Genomic DNA, 20,819 nt, shown 5'->3' with positions numbered 1-20,819 from the left:
AAAACAGGAAAGGGATATAAAAAGATATCCAAGCAATTGAGAATGCCAATCAGCAGTGTTCAAACTCTAATTAAGAAGTGGAAAATGATGGATTCTGTGAAAACCAAATAACGGTCAGGTAGACCAACAAAAATTTCAGCCACAACTGCCAGGAAAATTGTTCAGGATGCAAAGAAAAATCTACAAAATAACTTCAGCTGAAATACAGGACTCTCTGAAAAAACGTGGTGTGGTTGTTTCAAGATGCACAATAAGGAGGCATTTGAAGAAAAATGGTCTGCATGGTCGAGTCGCCAGGAGAAAGCCATTACTACGCTAATGCCACAAAGCATCCCGCTTACAATACTCCAAACAGCACAGAGACAAGCCTCAAAACTTCTGGAACAAAGTCATTTGGAGTGATGAGACAAAAATTGAACTTTTTGGCCACAACCATAAACGTTACATATGGAGAGGAGTCAACAAGGCCTATGATGAAAGGTACACCATTCATACTGTGAAACACGGAGGTGGGTCGCTGATGTTTTGGGGATGTGTGAGCTATAAAGGCACTGGAAACTTGGTCAAAATTGATGGAAAGATGAATGCAGCATGTTATCAGCAAATACTGGAGGAAAATTTGCACTCATCAGCCCGGAAGCTGCGCATGGGACGTACTTGGACGTTCCAACATGACAATGATCGAAAACACAAGGCCAAGTCGACCTGTCATTGGCTACAGCAGAATAAAGTGAAGGTTCTGGAGTGGCCATCTCAGTCTCCTGACCTCAATATCATTGAGCAACTCTGGGGAGATCTCAAACGTGCAGATCATGCAAGACTGCCCCTAGAATTTACAGGAACTGGAGGCTTTTTGCCAAGAAGAATGGGCAGCTTTACATCTGAGAAAATAAAGAGCCTGAGCCACAACTACCACAAAAGACTTCAAGCTGTCATTGATGTTAAAGGGGGCAATACACGGTATTAAGAACGGGGGTATGTAAACTTTTGATCAGGGTCATTTGGGTAGTTTCTTTTGTCATTATGATTTAATAATAGTAAACAATTGTTTGACAATAAATGGCTTCACCCAACCACTAACCATGAGTGAAAGAAAAGTTTGTGAGTTATTCACATTCTCTGACAAATGGCCAGAAAATCACAAATTCTGCTAGGGTATGTAAACTTATGAGCATGCATATATATATATATATATATATATATATATATATATATATATATATATATATATACACACACACACACACACATACACATATTTATATATATATATATATATATACATATACACACACACACACACACACACACACACACGGTGGGGGTCCGGCACAGCCACTTATAGAAATATTACACTGGGTGCCCTCACGGTAAAGCAGATAGTGGATTCGAGGTGGTGCGGCACTCCAATGATTTGTAACGCCAGAAATTTGAGTACAACGTTTCAATGCCCATTTAATAAAATGGCATTTTCGTCAGGTATAACACAAACAATACAAACATCTTACCTTAAATAGGAAATATCACCCATTGTGGCGCGAATGCCGCCGCGATACTGCACACCCGGTGGCCGCGCATAGTGAATGACGTCGTAGCGCTCTGAAACAACAGCGTACGACATCACGTGACAAACCCGTCACGATAGTAACAAGCGTATAAACAAATATACAATACGGCTGACAGGATTAACGATCCGCATAGAGTTAGACCACAGCGGAGACTTGACATAAATATAAATTAAACTCAAAAGTATCTACGCAGAAAAACGTCTAATAAGATAATCTACAAGAAACATTTAATACTAAAACTAGAACCGTGATATAAATATCATACTGTAAATATCAACGTGTAAACCATAGCAGTCACTTAGAAAATTCACAGCAAGTGGACGAAACTAGCATGGGCAATAATAAGATATAGATTAAAGATAATCGTATTAATTACTGTTGGCCAATACACTAATACCCGAATGCTCGTTAAGTCCCTTAGGGGCAAGAGTCCCCAAACGGAAAATCCACCGGGCCTCACATTGCAATAACTTGAGGCCACGATTACCCCTACGTAGAGAGAGGGGGATGTGGTCAATCATTCTATACTTAAGTGAAGCAAGGCTATGAGCAACCAGCGCAAAATGCCTTGCAACTGGCTGATCACTCTTGCCAGAGGTCAATGCGGCTTTGATAGACGAACGATGGGCCGCCATTCGTTCTTTAAATGGTCGTTCAGTCTTTCCTATATAGGAAAGCCCACACGGGCAGATAATTTGATAAACCGTAAAAACAGAATTACATGTAAGCCTATGATAAATCTTTTGTGTTTTACCAGTTAAAGGGCGATAAAAAGAATCACCTGGGATCAAATACTTACAGGTCACACATGTACATCTCATGCAACCTACTTTACCCCTATAAATACTTGGGGCTGGCTCCGTGATGTCGTATTTAACAAGTATGTCGCAAATATTGCGCCCACACTTGTAACTGGACATCAGATATGTATCGGACAAGTTACAATCTGGATCAGAGTTGACAATAGGCCATAGGTTCTTTGCTATTTTATTGATCATAGGACTAGCTGATGTATATTGTGTGACCCAAGGTAAAGTAATTTTCATATTTCTAGGTTTGGATTGTAGCAGTGTCATTCTGTCAATTCCCAAGACTCTAGATTTTGTTTGTTGTAACTGAGTATAGTCATAGCCTCGTGCTAAAAACTTCTGTGACAATGTATCAATCTGAGATTCAGCTTGCCTGATATCAGATGTAATACGTCTTACTCTAATAAATTGGGAATAGGGGAGACCCTGAATTAATGATCTTGGATGGCAGCTAGTCGATACAAGAAGATTGTTATGGTCTGTAGGTTTAGAATACAGATTGGTTGAAATGTGACCATCATTAATAGAAATTGCCACATCTAGGTAGTGAATCTCCGTAGAACTAGATGTAAAAGTGAATTTAACAGGACTATCGCTGGAGTTATGTACATTGAGATGATTCACAAGATCATTGCTATCACCCTGCCAAAAAATTAATAAATCGTCGATATAGCGACAAAAAAATAGAATCCGGTTTGCAATAGAGGTATCAGAGAAAAATATTGATTGCTCAATGTCGAACATGAATATATTTGCATATGAGGGGGCTACCGCCGCCCCCATAGCACAACCAACCAATTGTAAATAAAATGCCACATCGTACAAGAAAAAATTCTTTGTCAAAATAAACCGTAACAGATCCAGTATAAACATAATGTCAGGACCACTATAAGAACTCTGACCATTCAAGAAGCGTCCCACAGCCAGCAAGCCAAGATCGTGTGGTATTGTTTTGGAATGGGGAGAGATAGCGCTCACTGGGGGAAGGTTAGGATGAGTGCTGCTAGACCTGGAGGTGTCCTACCTCCTGTTGCAGATAATTGGAAGGAATGGGTCAGCGCACTCTAAGGGTGTGGATGTTGAGGAGGGGGGGGGAGATAGAAATGAGGGGGGGGGGGGGGGGGGATTGACCTTGTTCTTGTATGAGGATAACCAATGATATTTATGTTCCCTGTAAGTGCAATGATAACCCGTGAGACAAGATGGATTGTGTAAATTTATTGATTGTATGTTACGTATGAGTGAACGTCCCTCTTCAGGTATGTCCTGCAGACTACCCTTTCTGAGTGTACCCTCCTAAATGGTACACCTGTGCTTGGGCCCTTACAGTCAATGTGTCCAAAATGCCACTATCAGGTGTGTCTTGCAGACCACCCTTTATATGTATACCCTCCTGATGGTATACCCTACTCAGAAGGACCCCAGCTGGGGTTAATGTCGGGTGTACCTTATTACGGGTCACCTTTACCATAGGTGTGGTTGGCCTATGTGCTTCTGGTTAATTTTCGGTTAGTGTATTCTTGTGAGTGTGACAGTTTGCGTCGTCCCGCCTGTCAGACTCTATCTGGTGTCCTCGGCTGGAGGTTGCGGGTGTGGGGCTGTAAGGTCTCACTTACCGCCGGGGGCAAAGCTGGCGCGCCTGCCACCGGTGTCTGCAGTCCCGTCCCGCTTCCTACGTTGCCTCCGTGGGTCCTTTCTGTAGCTACGGTCCCCGTCTCTGTCACAGGCGCCGTTGTATTTCTCCTGCTTGCGAGGTCTCGTCTACTACTTCCTGGTGCCGGCGTCAAGTGCAAGGTCACGTGAGCGGGCAGTGTAAGTCCGAAGCCGTGTGTTCTCCCTCTCCGGCCGGAGAAGGGGATCTGTGGTACAATTAGGAGGTGAAAGTCTGTGTATGTATCAGGTCTCCAACGCGTTTCAGCAAACGTGCCTTTTTCAAAAAAATTAATAAATCGTCGATATAGCGTCAAAAAAATAGAATCCGGTTTGCAATAGAGGTATCAGAGAAAAATATTAATTGCTCAATGTCGAACATGAATATATTTGCATATGAGGGGGCTACCGCCGCCCCCATAGCACAACCAACCAATTGTAAATAAAATGCCCCATCGTACAAGAAAAAATTCTTTGTCAAAATAAACCGTAACAGATCCAGTATAAACATAATGTCAGGACCACTATAAGAACTCTGACCATTCAAGGAAGGTCCACACCTGAGATATCTGTGTTGTCAAGAGGCCTATCATTTGTGCCGACCTCCAAATTTAACCCTCTGGAGTGGCGTGTTGAACAACATAGACTCCATCGACAACTAAAATTTAATGAGTTTTATGGTAAACACAGTGGATCCATCATAGAACAGTCATCAACCTCTATATCAGAGATTCCTCCTCAGTTATCTAAATTGATTCCACGTTCTTCGTTTGAACCGCAGTCGTCTAATTCTTCAATTAAGACATTTATGCGTCTACTACATAATGATGTTCATACAGCCATCTCCAATTTGCCATCTCAACGATGTAACTTACCTCCCAGTGAACAATTAGCTTTGGACAATCTTGCCAATAACAGGAAATTGATTTTCCGTCCTGCTGACAAGGGAGGTGCCCTGGTGATCCAGGACTTGGTAGATTATAAACGACAAGTTGCGGTACACCTGGATGATTTTTCCATTTATAGGCAACTGCCGCATGATCCCACATGTACTTTTAAGAGTGAATTGTCCTCTATTTTGAAACATGCCTGTTATGATGGATTAATCTCTGATCGTTTATCTAAAGCTTTACTTCCAGCATTTCCTTTGGTTCCTTTGTTTTACACTATCCCGAAGATTCATAAGTCTGTGTCGGACCCTCCGGGTAGGCCTATTATTGCCGACCGTGGGGGTCTGACACAGCCTGCTTCGGTATTTGTGGATAGTGTATTACAACCATATATAAGAGACCATCCTAGATACCTACTCGATACCACTACGCTTTTAGTCAAACTTATGGCTCTACCTAGACTTGCACCAGATATTACCATGTTCACCGTTGATGTAGTTAGTCTATACAGTTATACCACACGATCGTGGCTTGCTGGCTGTGGGACGCTTCTTGAATGGTCAGAGTTCTTATAGTGGTCCTGACATTATGTTTATACTGGATCTGTTACGGTTTATTTTGACAAAGAATTTTTTCTTGTACGATGTGGCATTTTATTTACAATTGGTTGGTTGTGCTATGGGGGCGGCGGTAGCCCCCTCATATACAAATATATTCATGTTCGACATTGAGCAATCAATATTTTTCTCTGATACCTCTATTGCAAACCGGATTCTATTTTTTTGTCGCTATATCGACGATTTATTAATTTTTTGGCAGGGTGATAGCAATGATCTTGTGAATCATCTCAATTTACATAACTCCAGCGATAGTCCTGTTAAATTCACTTTTACATCTAGTTCTACTGAGATTCACTGCCTAGATGTGGCAATTTCTATTAAGGATGGTCACATTTCAACCAATCTGTATTCTAAACCTACAGACCATAACAATCTTCTTGTATCGACTAGCTGCCATCCAAGATCATTAATTCAGGGTCTCCCCTATTCCCAAATTATTAGAGTAAGATGTATTACATCTGATATCAGGCAAGCTGAATCTCAGATTGATACATTGTCACAGAAGTTTTTAGCACGAGGCTATGACTATACTCAGTTACAACAAACAAAATCTAGAGTCTTGGGAATTGACAGAATGACACTGCTACAATCCAAACCTAGAAATATGAAAATTACTTTACCTTGGGTCACACAATATACATCAGCTAGTCCTATGATCAATAAAATAGCAAAGAACTTATGGCCTATTGTCAACTCTGATCCAGATTGTAACTTGTCCGATACATATCTGATGTCCAGTTACAAGTGTGGGCGCAATATTCGCGACATACTTGTTAAATACGACATCACGGAGACAGCCCCAAGTATTTATAGGGGTAAAGTAGGTTGCATAAGATGTACATGTGTGACCTGTAAGTATTTGATCCCAGGTGATTCTTTTTATCGCCCTTTAACTGGTAAAACACTAAAGATCTATCATAGGCTTACATGTAATTCTGTTTTTACGGTTTATCAAATTATCTGCCCGTGTGGGCTTTCCTATATAGGAAAGACTGAACGACCATTTAAAGAACGAATGGCGGCCCATCGTTCGTCTATCAAAGCCGCATTGACCTCTGGCAAGAGTGATCAGCCAGTTGCAAGGCATTTTGCGCTGGCTACTCATAGCCTTGCTTCACTTAAGTATAGAATGATTGACCACATCCCCCTCTCTCTACGTGGGGGTAATAGTCGCCTCAAGTTATTGCAATGTGAGGCCCGTGGATTTTCCGTTTGGGGACTCTTGCCCCTAAGGGACTTAACGAGCATTCGGGTATTAGTGTATTGGCCAACAGTAATTAATACGATTATCTTTAATCTATATCTTATTATTGCCCATGCTAGTTTCGTCCACTTGCTGTGAATTTTCTAAGTGACTGCTATGGTTTACATGTTGATATTTACAGTATGATATTTATATCACGGTTTTAGTATTAAATGTCTCTTGTAGATTATCTTATTAGACGTTTTTCTGCGTAGATACTTTTGAGTTTAATTTATATTTATGTCAAGTCTAACTCTATGCGGATCATTAATCCTGTCAGCCGTATTGTATAATTGTTTGTACGTTTGTTACTATGGTGACGGGTTTGTCACGTGATGTCGTACGCTGTTGTTTCAGAGCGCTACGACGTCATTCACTATGCGCGGCCACTGGGTGTGCAGTCCCGCGGCGGCATTCACGCCACAATGGGTGATATTTCCTATTTAAGGTAAGATGTTTGTATTGTTTGTGTTATACCGGACGAAAATGCCATTTTATTAAACGGGCATTGAAACGTTGTACTCAAATTTTTGGCGTTACAAATCATTGGAGTGCCGCACCACCTCGAATCCTATATATATATATATATATATATATACAGAATTCCACAGATAACTGGCACTCATGGACTAGAAAAACGGACATTACTCAAGTACTTGCTGTCAACGTTTCGGGATTTTATTCCCTTTGTCAAGACCACATAAAACACTAAACAACGTCCCGTCGGAGTCCCGATGACAGGACTCGTGGAGACGGTGATGGTGCACGCTTTATAAGGTACGTTGTTTAATGTTTTATGTGGTCTTGACAAAGGGAATAAAATCCCGAAACGTTGACAGCAAGTACTTGAGTATTGTCCGTTTTTCTAGTCCATGAGTGCCAGTTATCTGTGGAATTCTATGCTATTGAAAACCAGGGCACCGTGGCATTTATCTATCCATAGCGGAGTGCCGGACACAAGCTGCATTGTATATATATGTGTGTGTGTGTGTGTGTGTGTGTGTGTGTGTGTGTGTGTGTGTGTGTGATAAGTGCAAGGTGATAAACGCACCAGCTAATCAGCTCCTAGCTATCAATTTGCATATGATGACTACACTTTACATGTAATTGTCAGGTTTGAAGAGCCACCTTCTATTTATCTTCTCTTGCAGATTCTTAAATTATTGAAAAGTCATAAGAAAGTTTGCAGATAAACATAATTAAGTTGATGACATCAGAGGAGTGAGCTATTCTGCCACAGCAAAGTTACGCACGAAGAGGTGACCAAGAAGCCATCAATGATATGCTGGTCTCACCGTCACTATATTAACACTAAGAACACAGCACTGGACAGAAGATAAAACAGAGAAAGGGAACACCATCCTGCACAGGAGTGGATGGTACCGGCAGTTCTATATTCACAAACATATTTTACAACCTTACTGTGTAGTAAAGAAACAAAATAATAATGATAATAATATTACATTTTGAGCCCATTTAGAGCTGGAAGACGCAATTTTCTTCCATGGACAAAGCATACTTTGCTAAAGGGACATGTAAAATTCATGGGGCCTAAGCATAAAACTGTCAGTCGCGTTGTTACACTGAGCTGCCCAGTATTTGTGTGTCCAGTAGCTGGCCAGATGCAAAAATAGGTATGCAAAACAAGAACAGTGTTTACAGCCCATGCATTGCAGAATCGTTTGCCAAGGTGCATAAAATCCGTCTTAAGACTGGAAATAAAATGTAGTCATTTAGGACCTGCTGTAAACGTTCTAGGACATTGGAGTCAGCGAGGACAAATCTGTGTGTGATAAAGGAAGAGTGTTTAAGATTCTGCAAATAAAACACATCACAAACCTGAGAGGAAAGCTCGGTGCTACAAAGAAAATGTTTTTATACATAATCTACAGTATATCAAAATGGAGCGAGAAAGAGGTTATTTAAAAGCTTTGCTTAAACCATAATTCTTCTGGTGAGAAGATCATGATTTAATATATGTACATAATATTCCTTGAATAAGTGACATACTGTAATGATTACATTTACCTGTGCTGAAATGATGAATTTATGAAACAGTGCTTCAACACAGGTGACGGCTGCAATCATACATTGGGGCAGATGTACTAAGCCTTGGGGAGGGTCACTGACTGCATCTGGCTTCAGTGACCCTGAACGAGGTGGCAGATTTTACCTAGGGGGGCTACAGTCCTGCAGCCCATAGGTAAAATCTGGTTAGAAGCTGATTGGTTGGTAGTTTGTCACTCTCCACTTTAACAGACTCAGGGGTATATGCAATTAGCGGCGAATCGCGGCAAATTATCGCCGTTTTTTTAATTCGACAGGTGAATTCCGGCAGGTGGCTTCCGGAATTCACCATATTCAATGAAAAACGGATTCGACAGTCCCGCGGGCGAAAAACGGCCGATTTGCCGGATTTTGCCGCGATTTAAAAAACAGGGAAAAACCCGGAACAAAATGGCGTGGGGTCCCCCCTCCAAAGCATAACCAGCCTCGGGCTCTTCGAGCTGGTCCTGGTTCTAAAAATGCGGGGGGGAAATTGACAGGGGATCCCCCTTATTTTTAAAACCAGCACCGGGGCTCTGCGCCTGGTGCTGGTGCAAAAAATACGGGGGACAAAAAGAGTAGGGGTCCCCCGTATTTTTTACACCAGCATCGGGCTCCACTAGCTGGACAGATAATGCCACAGCCGGGGGTCACTTTTATACAGCGCCTTGCGGCCGTGGCATTAAATATCCAACTAGTCACCCCTGGCCGGGGTACCCTGGGGGAGTGGGGACCCCTTCAATCAAGGGGTCCGTCCCCCCCAGCCACCCAAGGGCCAGGGGTGAAGCCCGAGGCTGTCCCCCCCCATCCATTGGCTGCGGATGGGAGGCTGATAGCCTTGAGTATAATGACATAATATTGTTTTTTCCAATAGTACTACAAGTCCCAGCAAGCCTCCCCCGCAAGCTGGTACTTGGAGAACCACAAGTACCAGCATGCGGGAGAAAAACGGGCCCGCTGGTACCTGTAGTACTACTGGAAAAAAAAATACCCAAATAAAAACAGGAGACACACACCGTGACAAGTACAACTTTATTACACACTGCTGACACACATACATACTTACCTATGTTGACACGCCGACTGCCACAGTCTCCGACGATCCGAGGGTACCTGTGAAAAAAATTATACTCACCTGCCGGTGTCCAGAGATAAATCCACGTCCAGAGATAATCCTCGTACTTGGCAAAAAAAAAACACGAACACCCGAACCACCGGACTGAAAGGGGCCCCATGTTGACACATGAGACCCCTTTCCCCGAATGCCGGGACATCACGTGACTCCTGTCACTGAGGTCCCTTCAGCCAATCAGGAAGCGCTACTCCGTGGCGCTCACCTGACTTGCTGTGCGCATCTAAGCTCAGACAGCGCATCGCACAGCTGCCTCCATTACTTTCAATGGTGGGAACTTTGCAGTCAGCGGTGGGGTTACCCGCGGTCAGCCGCTGACCCCACCACTAACCGCAAAGTTCCCACCATTGAATATAATGGAGGGAGCTGTGCGATGCGCTGACAGCTCAGACGCGCACAGAGCCAATCAGCAGAGTGCAAGGACGTTGCGCTCGCTGATTGGCTTACGAGACCTTTCAGTGACAGCAGTCACGGGGGGGTCTCTCTGCATTCGGGATAAGGGGTCCCATGTGTCAACATGGGACCCCTTTCAGTTCGCTGGTCGGGTGTTCGTTTTCTTTTTTTGACAAGTACGTGGATTTATCTCTGGACCATGGATCAGGTGAGTATAATTATCTTTTATTTTCAGGTACCCGTGGATTCTACTTGGAGAAGAGGACCGACTGCTTCGTGTCAACATAGGTAAGTATGTGTGTGTCGGCAGTGTGTAATAAAGCTGTACTTGTCACGGTGTGCGTCTTCTGTTTTTATTTGGGTATTTTTTTCCCACTAGTACTACAGGTACCAGCGGGCCCGTTTTTCTCCCGCATGCTGGTACTTGTGGTTCTCCAAGTACCAGCTTGCGGGGGAGGCTTGCTGGGACTTGTAGTACTATTGGAAAAAACAATATTCTGTCATTTTACTCAAGGCTATCAGCCTCCCATCCGCAGCCCTTGGATGGGGGGGGGACAGCCTCGGGCTTCACCCCTGGCCCTTGGGTGGCTGGGGGGGGGGACCCCTTGATTGAAGGGGTCCCCACTCCCCCAGGGTACCCCGGCCAGGGGTGACTAGTTGGATATTTAATGCCACGGCCGCAAGGCACTGTATAAAAGTGACCCCCGGCTGTGGCATTATCTGTCCAGCTAGTGGAGCCCGATGCTGGTGTAAAAAATACGGGGGACCCTTACTCTTTTTGTCCCCCGTATTTTTTGCACCAGCACCAGGCGCAGAGCCCGGTGCTGGTTTTAAAAATACGGGGGATCCCCTGTCAATTTTCCCCCCGCATTTTTAGAACCAGGACCAGCTCGAAGAGCCCGAAGCTGGTTATGCTTTGGAGGGGGGACCCCACGCCATTTTTTTTCTGAATTTTACCATTCCATCTAAAAAAATAATAATAATAATAATAATAATAATAATAATAATAATAATAATAATAAATAATTTTAAATAATACTTGTGCCTCCAAAAAAGACAAACCAAGTACCTAATCCCTTCTAATATAAATAGATATGCTATTATCAATAAAAAAAACACACAAAAAAACATGTTTTAAATTTTTTTTATTAGTTTCACCCACCAAAGTGTGGCGGATTGAAAATGTCGAATTTACTGTCTAAAAGCACTGTCGAATTTCCAAACTTCAATTGAATACACTTTGGTCGAATTGCAGCACTTGTATCATTGCAGAAAAGTCGAATTTGACAAAAGTCTAATTTCAAAAAGTCGAATTTTGAAAGTCCGTTTTTTTGGACGGAAAGCACTGAATTGCATTGACGATTTTTTTTTTTGGGCGAAAAATTCCAGAAATTCGACAATTTCGGGAATTCGACCGCAATTGCATATACCCCCTCAATGGCTTAGTACATCTGTCCCATTATGTGGAAACTTCAGGAGCAGAGTTTTTAGTACATGTGGAAGCGGTCATGTTGGAGGGTATATGATTTACAAGATTCTATGGGGAGATGAATTAATAGTTGTAAGAATGATTTAATTATCTCACCTAGTCCCAATCTGCGAAAACCCAGTATCTGGGTTACCTGTAAAACACACAACCTGGGTAACGTGTGTCCCCAATGAAAAGGGTGGCATCATATTATTTTTTATTACACGTGTCATACAAATAAAAGTAATTGAAAAAATGTCATGATCCATATTTTATAAAAGCATACAGTTAGCAGATTGTAATACAGGTTGAGTATCCCTTATCCAAAATGCTTGGGACCAGAGGAATTTTGGATATCGGATTTTTCTGTATTTTGGAATAATTGCATACCATAACGAGATATCATGGTGATGGGACCTAAATCTAAGCACAGAATGCATTTATGTTTCATATACACCTTATACACACAGCCTGAAGGTCATTTTAGCCAATATTTTTTATAACTTTGTGCATTAAACAAAGTGTGTGTACATTCACAGAATTCATTTATGTTTCATATACACCTTATACACACAGTCTGAACTTCATTTAATACAATATTTTTAATAACTTTGAGTATTAAACAAAGTTTGTGTACACTGAGCCATCAAAAAACAAAGGTTTCACTATCTCACTCAAAAAAGTCCATATTTCGGAATATTCCGTATTTCGGAATATTTGGATATGGGATACTCAACCTGTAGTATTTATTAAAAGGATCAAATTTATGTACATTATTGAAAAAAAGAAAATGTCAATAGGACTATTACGCAGAAAAAAAGAGAAAATGTACTCTAAACACTGATTACAATACTAGTAAACTGCAATTTAACATGGAGTAAAATGTAGGTACTTAGCATAATTTTTGGCAAAAAATATGGGCCAACCTACCACGCCTAAGTGACCTTATCACTAGGGTCCCTAACATTCCTAAGGTTCAAGTCCAGAGCAAGAGACTCCTCAGGCCAGCAAAACCCAAACACCCCAAGGCATCACACTAGTGAGAAGTAGCAGTTTAACAAAGCTAGAAGAGAGATAAAATTGGAAGAGACAAAGTACTAACTAATCAGCTTCTACCCTACATTTTACAGGCTGTGCTTGAAAAATGACAGTTAGCAGCTGATTGGTTCATACTTTCTCTCTCTGAAAGTGTTAAATTATGTTGCATTAATAAGAAGTGCAGTAACCAATAACACTATTAAAACTGCACACATTACTATTACTATTGGAATAACGGGCTCAAAGCTGCCTGCAACTGCTATTATTACAATTGATTTAGACATATAAAAATAAAAGATCAACAAAATCTTAAAATCATTTGGAACCAATATCCTCTATAAAACCGAGAGGTATATAAATCATGGCCAATAACGCGTACAAAATGAAATCACAATGTAAATGTGCCTGTCAACATAAATAACTAACCTATACATAAAGCCCATATTACTTTATTAAGGAACAGAAGAGAGAAAAAAATATGCTAAAACAAGCAATGTTGTCAAGGGGTCTTTACACTTCAGCCGACACTAATGTACTCCTCCATCTTAATTTACCTGATCATTAGTTTCAGGTTTGTTCAGCTGTAAAGCAGAAAACACTAATTGCTTCAACATCACAAAACCATATCTGTCCTCTTCATCTCCCTAGACAGCAGGGAGAAATTATCAGGGGTAAGCATGATAATATCTTGATAAGTGATGACTCACATCACCTTGCTGTCAGTCAACCATGAGTCCTTATGTAAGATACCATTATTGAATACCAAGGCAAAGAGTACAATACACACCGGGAGCCAGATACACAGGACAGCAGGTCATCTGTGCAAGACAGAGCAGGCAAAACATATTCCCCAATACTGAAAAGATAGTTTTATTTTAGCAGAAATATGTCAACTAATTCAAGATCGTCATTATATATTTATTGCAGACACTGAAGGAAAAAAAGAAGAAAAAAAAAAACATGAAAACAACAAGAAATCACTTTGAGATGTTAATTTTCTCTTCTGCAAAAAGATACAACAGTAGCAGTTCCAAAGTGTTTGGGATATATCTGATGACGGCTAATGACACAATACTGACGGCAGGCTGTTTTTCGTGGGTTTTTTAGCTAGTATATGGCAGTCAGTAGCAGGCTAATAATGTTACTCATTAAAAGTGGGTAGGATCAGCAAACAATAATCAAGCTGGTACTTCAAGTTTAAGCGACAGACAAAAATTTGCATTATAGGGATGAAGAGGTTGTAAGAACAATTCCATATTATGACATTATAAAGGGGATGACCTAAAGATGGAGCAGTGTGTGCACATGCAGGCAGATGGATGAGTATGGATGTCACCTTTGTGTGTGTTTTGGGAATACACACCTATAAAGCTACTGCCGACTTAGCAATGTTATAAAGCAGATCTTAGGCCCAAATATGGTCTCAGCAGAGCATCAAAATTACAATACACAATAATATTTACGATAAAAAGTCATGTCATGATAATAATTGTAGGTGGCATGGTTCCTACTTTACATGGAACTTCAAAAGTATGTAGCCAATGCTTACATTGGTAGATACAGTTGCCTGCCTGCAATAATTTGCATGTCACCTGTAGGAAAAGGCCAATCATGTTATGCGACTCTTAGTTCCACTTAACATTTAGGGGACATACAATTAGCCATGGTAATTTATCGCGTGCTAATTGAAGCAGCGGGGCTATAAAATGAGAACCAAAGGTAGCCCACGGGGTGCACTTAATGAGGATTTCTTTCCGAGCCTGAGCAGACTAGAAAAGAGATCCCCATTAAATAGCCTGTTTGCGGGTGCCACGACCGCATAAATCATCGGTCCAGGAACTTATGCGCGTTAAAAGAGTTAATTTATGGCCAAGAAAAAGGGTCTGAAATTGAATATCCCCATGTGTTAAAGTACGAGGCTACCACCTTTTTTCACCCACGGTAAATTACAGCTGCTAATTGAATTCCCACATGTATAAGCTTATTTGGGAGAAACTAATAAACAAAACACTCAATAAAACTAAAACAAACCATTTATGCTGAACTGTCTGACACAGCTTATTTACAAAAGTATTTTACTTTTTGTAATAAAATTAACTTACACATTTACATCCTATTCTTCAACCTCTTTTAAAATGTTTATTTTGTCATTATGTACCTCATAAAACAATCGTTTGCGCAGCCATAAGAAGAAAATTATAACTTTGGGTTATACCATGCCAATGTTATTAATGCCACAGAAAACACCTCGCATTTTCTTCAGTGTTACTTAAATAAAATATGATATTTCTGTTTGAAACAGGGTATGAAAGAAAAGAAAATGTGTTCAATGCAGTAAATAAACCCCATAATATAGCAATCTGATTTATCATGGTAACTAGTAAGCTCAACTTCCATGGATACAGTTCCCGGACAATAAGGTAGAGGCTAATCAATGAAATAAAAATAATAAGGTGAACTAGCTGTAGAGCATATTATACCACTGGCCACAACCCTTCATCAAAAAAAAAAAAAAGTGCCCAATGGTTAAAGAAATACACACAATGACGCTAATTACTGACACCAAGCAAAATAATAGCTCAAAAAACACAATTCATCTCATAATTATTCTCCATAGTCCACTTAAAAGATGTGCTTTCCACAGCAATTGTAAACCTTCCATTTATCAAGTAGAGCTTCACCTACAACCCTCTTTTGTCACATAAATGTATTTATCGCATTGGTTGAATTCATGGTACATTCGTTTGGCATCTAGTGCTCTGCACCATACAGCAGTGAAATCCTTTTCTCTGTGATGCACAATGGGATGTATTAGAGGGAATCACAAGGACAAGGGTTGGCTCTTGTTAGAATTATGCCAGAGTCCTTTTCATCTCTCCACATTACAACATACTGTCACTTTGTAGCACCCTGTTGACCCTCTTACAGCACTCAATAGCAAATTATTAAACTGCTACTTAATACAAATACATCATGTGAATGCTTGACCATTTTAAGGTTAACAAAACAACTTTACGTTACACTCTGGGTGATATAAGTAGATACTAACTCAGAGAGAGAGCAAGCACAAACACAAAAGAGAAACATTTAGAAATGAGAAAATGGGATTTTGGTACTTAACAGGTAAATCTTTTTCTCTGAGTCCATAGGGGACACTGGGATGCTGTTACAGCGGGGTATAGACGGGGTCCACGGAGCTGGAGCACTTTAAATTTTAAGAAGTGTGTGGCTGGCTCCTCCCCTCAGCCCAGTTAAGAAAACTGTGCCCGAAGAGAGACGGAAAACACATTGGAGAGGAGGAGAAGACAAGATGAACAGATAACCAAGAACAGACAAAGAACAGCTGAAATCTAGGGACAACTCTCAACCAAAACACACCTGTAGTTACCAACTGTTGTAGAAAACACGTGTGAACAGTGCAGGGCAGGCGCCAAGTGTCCCTTATGGACTCAGAGAAAAGGATTTAACTGGTAAGTACCAAAATCCCATTTTTTCTGTCATCCATAGGGTACACTGGGATGCTGTTACAGTGGTGACATCACAGAGCTCCCATCACGGGCGGGAGTACACTGTGAATTCTGCAAGTACAAACAGAGATTCTGATGCTGCAAAGGTGTGAAATCGATAAAACCTAATGAAGGTAATGAGACCAGAACCGGTAGCAGCATGGCATAGCTGTAAAGCAGAAAACCTCACTGGCAGCCTTCAAAGAAAAAAAAAAAAAAAACACTGAACGAGTGGAATGCGCCAAAATCCCTCCCCCCCGAGTCCTTCTGTGCCGGTAGGCTGTTGCCCAGCAGCCTTCCTGAAAAATATAAAGTTTTAAATTAAACTGAAGAAAAAATCCTCTGGAGCTCCAGAGTGCACATTCTCTCCTGAGGGCACATATTTCTAAACTGGGCTGTGGGAGGGGGCATAGAGTGGAGGAGCAAGCACACCCTGTTTGAAGAATTTAAAGTGCACCAGCTCCTTTGGACTCCATCTATACCCCATCATACTGAGTGTCCCCAGTATCCCTTATGGATGTTAGAGAAATACCAGCAGACTGAATCCTGACCACAGACGGTTATTCCCACAGGGTGGGTCCAAGCCATCATCCGTGCAATGCGAGCCACCGGGCCCAAAGCGTGGCAAGTGCAGCGTACCTACAGGGGGACTCGCAGCCGGTATTCCGACAGACCGGATCCCATCTGGCAGTAACATTCCAATTCCGTTTGAAGAGTGGCATAAACAAGTTCAGTTTTATTCTGTTGATAAGCAGCCTCTGTTTAGAAGGGAGCTTTGGACAGCTTTAGTTAGGAAGCCACACACAAAAAAATTTAAATTGAGAATAAAATAGGATTTTAAAATTATTTACCGGTAAATCCTTTTCTCGTAGTCCGTAGAAGATACTGGGGTTGCATTTAGTACCATGGGTTATAGACGGGTCCACTAGCAGCCATGTGCACTTTAAGATTTGATAGTGTGGGCTGGCTCCGCCCTCTATGCCCCTCCTACCAGACTCAGTCTAGGAAACTGTGCCCGAGGAGACGGAAATACTTTGCGAGAAAGATAGATAAAGATAGTGATGAGATTCCGAACCAGCACACACAAAACAGAGGAAAGCTGTGCTAACCCAACTTTAAACAGGTACAGCAACAGCTGTACCAACAATACTTAACCAAGTAACAGTGCAGGAAGAATGAAGCACCGGGCAGGCGCCCAGTATCCTCTCTGGACTATGAGAAAAGGATTTACCGGTAGGTAATTAAAATCCTATTTTCTCTTACGTCCTAGAGGATACTGGGGTTCCATTTAGCACCATGGGGATGTACCAAAGCTCCCAAACCGGATGGGAGACGCTGGGGGTTCCTGCAGAACTGATTGACTAAACTGAAGGTCCTCAGAAGCCAAAGCATCGAACTTGTAGAACTTAGCAAACGTGCTGGAACCTGACCAAGTAGCCGCTCGGCAGAGCTGTAAAAGCCGAGACACCCCGTGCAGCCGCCCAAGTAGAACCCACCGACCTAGTAGAGTGAGCCTGTACAGATTTTGGAACCGGCAGACCTGCCGTGGAATAAGCATGCTGGATAGTGAGCCTGATCCAGCGTGCAATTGTCTGCTTTGAAGCAGGACACCCAAATTTATTGGGATCATACAGAACAAAGAGTCATATTTCCTGTGACGAGCATTCCTCTTTACGTATACCTTCAAAGCCCTCACAACATCCAAAGACTTTGAAGTAGCTGTAGTGTCGGTGATAATCGGAACCACAATAGGTTGGTTGATGTGAAATGCAGACACCACTTTCGGAAGAAATTGCTGACAAGTTCTGAGTTCAGCTCTGTCCTCATGGAAAATTAAATAGGGGCTCTTGAGAGACAACGTCCCCAGCTCCGACACACGCCTTTCTGAAGTCAAGGCCAACAGTGCGAAGGTCTTCCACGTAAGATATTTTACGTCCACCTCCTGTAATGGTTCAAACCAATCCGATTGGAGGAACTGCAGCACCAAATTGAGATCCCAAGGTGCTGTGGGAGGCACAAAGGGAGGTTGGATGAGCAGAACACCTTTCAAAAACGTCTGGACCTCAGGGAAAAAGGAAAATTGTTTTTGAAAGAAAATGGACAAGGCCGAAATCTGGACTTTTATGGAGACCAGACGTAGGCCCATATCCACACGCGACTGTAGAAAAAGAAGGAAATGTCCCAAGTGAAATTCCACCGCATAATAAGTTCTGCTCTCACACCAAGAGATGTATTTCTTCAAAATACGGTGGTAATGTTTAGACGTTGAGAATTATTGGGATGAGAGGAAGTGGAGGAAACACATACACAATCCGATAGACCCATGGAGTCGTCAAAGCGTCTACCGACACTGCCTGTGGGTCTCTCAACCTGGAACAATACAGCTTCAGCTTCTTGTTGAGACGTGAGGTCATCATGTCAATTTGTGGATATCGCCACCCACGTGTCAAGCACCTGAACACTTCCGGGTTAAGGCTCCACTCCCCCGGGTGCAGGTCGTGTCTGCTGAGGAAGTCTGCTTCCCAGTTGTCTACTCCCGGAATGAAGAACGCTGACAACACCACAGCGTTTTTTTCTGCCCAGAGGAGAGTTCTTGACACCTCTGACACTGCTGCTCTGGTTTTCGTTCCGCCCTGTCGGTTTATGTACGTCACTGCCGCCACATTGTCCGACTGGACCTGAATGGCCCGATCGTGAAGAAAATAAGAGGCATGCAGAAGGGCATTGTATATGGCCCTGAGTTCCTGAATGCTGATTGGAAGGATAACTTCCTGACTTGACCATTTTCCTTGAAACTGCACCCCCTGGGGGACTGCTTCCCCAACCTCTGAGGCTTGCATCTTTGGTTAACAGGATCCAGTCTTGAACTCCGAACCTCCGACCCTCGACGAGGTGAGAAATCTGTAGCCACCACAGAAGGGAGATCCTAGCTTTTGGCGACAGACTGATCCTCTGGTGCATGTGAAGATGCGATCCGGACCATTTGTCCAACAGATCGAGCTGGAAGGGTCTTGCGTGAAACCTTCCGTATTGAAGTGCCACCATTTTCCCCAGAAGGCGAATACACAGATGCACCGATATCCGGGTTAGCTTCAGGACATCCCGAACCATCGACTGGATTACCAATGCCTTTTCCAACGAAAGGAACACTTTCTGCGACTGCTCTGTGTGGGTTAAGTGTGCTTAACGTGTGTGTGTGTGTGTGTGTGTGTGTGTGTGTGTGTGTGTGTGTGTGTGTGTGTGTGTGTGTGTGTGTGTGTGTGTGTGTGTAGTTCCCAGAAATGGGAGCCTCCGTGTTGGCTCTAGGAGAGATTTCAGAAGGTTCAGAATCCACCCGTGATCCTGGAGAAGTTTGGTTGAGAGGCCAATGCTCTCCAGCAACCTCTCCCACAACGGCGCCTTTATCCGAAGATCGTCCAGGTTATGGAATGATGTTCACTCCCTGCTCTGCCATCACTTTGGTGAACGCACTCGAAGCGGTGGAGAGACCAAATGGCAGGGCCTGGAACTGGTAGTGACAGTCCTGCAGTGCAAACCGTAGATTAGCCTGATGAGGCGGCCAGATCAGAATGTGAAGGTATGCATCCTTGATATCTAGAGACACTAGGAATTCCACTTCCTCCAGACCTGAGATCATCACTCTCAGAGACTCCATCTTGAACTTGAACACTCTTAAGAACGGGTTCAAGGACTTAAGGTTCAGAAATGGTCGTACCGGAACGTCCGGTTTCGGTACTACAAACAAGTTGGAATAGTACCCCTTGTTGTGCAGACGATGTGGAACTGGAACAATGACTTGAGTCTGTACCAGTTTTTGGATGGCCTGCTGTAAAGTTATACTTGCCTCTTGTGTAGCTGGTAAGCCTGATTTGAAGAATCTGTGAGATGGGAGCTCTTGGAACTCCAGTCTGTAGCCCTGGGAAATAAAATCTATGACCCAGGAATCCCGGCACGAACTTAACCAGATGTCACTGAAGAATTTTAGTCGGGTTCCCACCGGACATTCATCCAGGCATCACAGTCCACTGTCATGCTGAAGGCTTTGAGGAAACAGAGCCTGAGCTCTGTTCCTGAGCACCTGCAGTTGCTGGTTTGCGTGGTTTACCTCTTGTGCCTCTGGAGGCCGTAGAAGCACCTCTGGATTTTCCCTTAAACTTGGCTGTCCGAACGGACTGTAAATTTGAAGCTGAATAAGCTTTCCTGGCTGGGAGAGCTGCGGAAGTTAGATACGTAGACTTACCCACAATAGCTTTGGAGATCCATTTGTCTAGTTCAGGCATTCCCAACCACGGTCCTCAAGGCACACCAACAGTGCAGGTTTTAGTGATATCCAGGCTGCAGCACAGATGGGTAAATCAAAATAACTGAGCCATTAATTAAGTCACCTGTGCTGAAGCCTGGATAATACTAAAACCTGCACTGTTAATGTGCCTTGAGGACCGTGGTTGGGAAAGCC

General features: G+C 42.6%; 1 protein-coding gene across 4 annotated transcripts in view; it reads right to left on the bottom strand.

The window, feature by feature from the left end:
* Positions 1–20,819, bottom strand: part of PCCA (propionyl-CoA carboxylase subunit alpha) — a 972,421-nt gene that overhangs the window by 819,968 nt on the left and 131,634 nt on the right. The gene's annotated exons all lie outside the window — the stretch shown is intronic.

Source organism: Pseudophryne corroboree, chromosome 2, assembly GCF_028390025.1.
Source record: "Pseudophryne corroboree isolate aPseCor3 chromosome 2, aPseCor3.hap2, whole genome shotgun sequence".
NCBI lineage: Eukaryota > Metazoa > Chordata > Amphibia > Anura > Myobatrachidae > Pseudophryne > Pseudophryne corroboree.
Note: the sequence above shows the minus strand (reverse complement) of the source record. Positions and strands in the feature narration are given on the sequence as shown.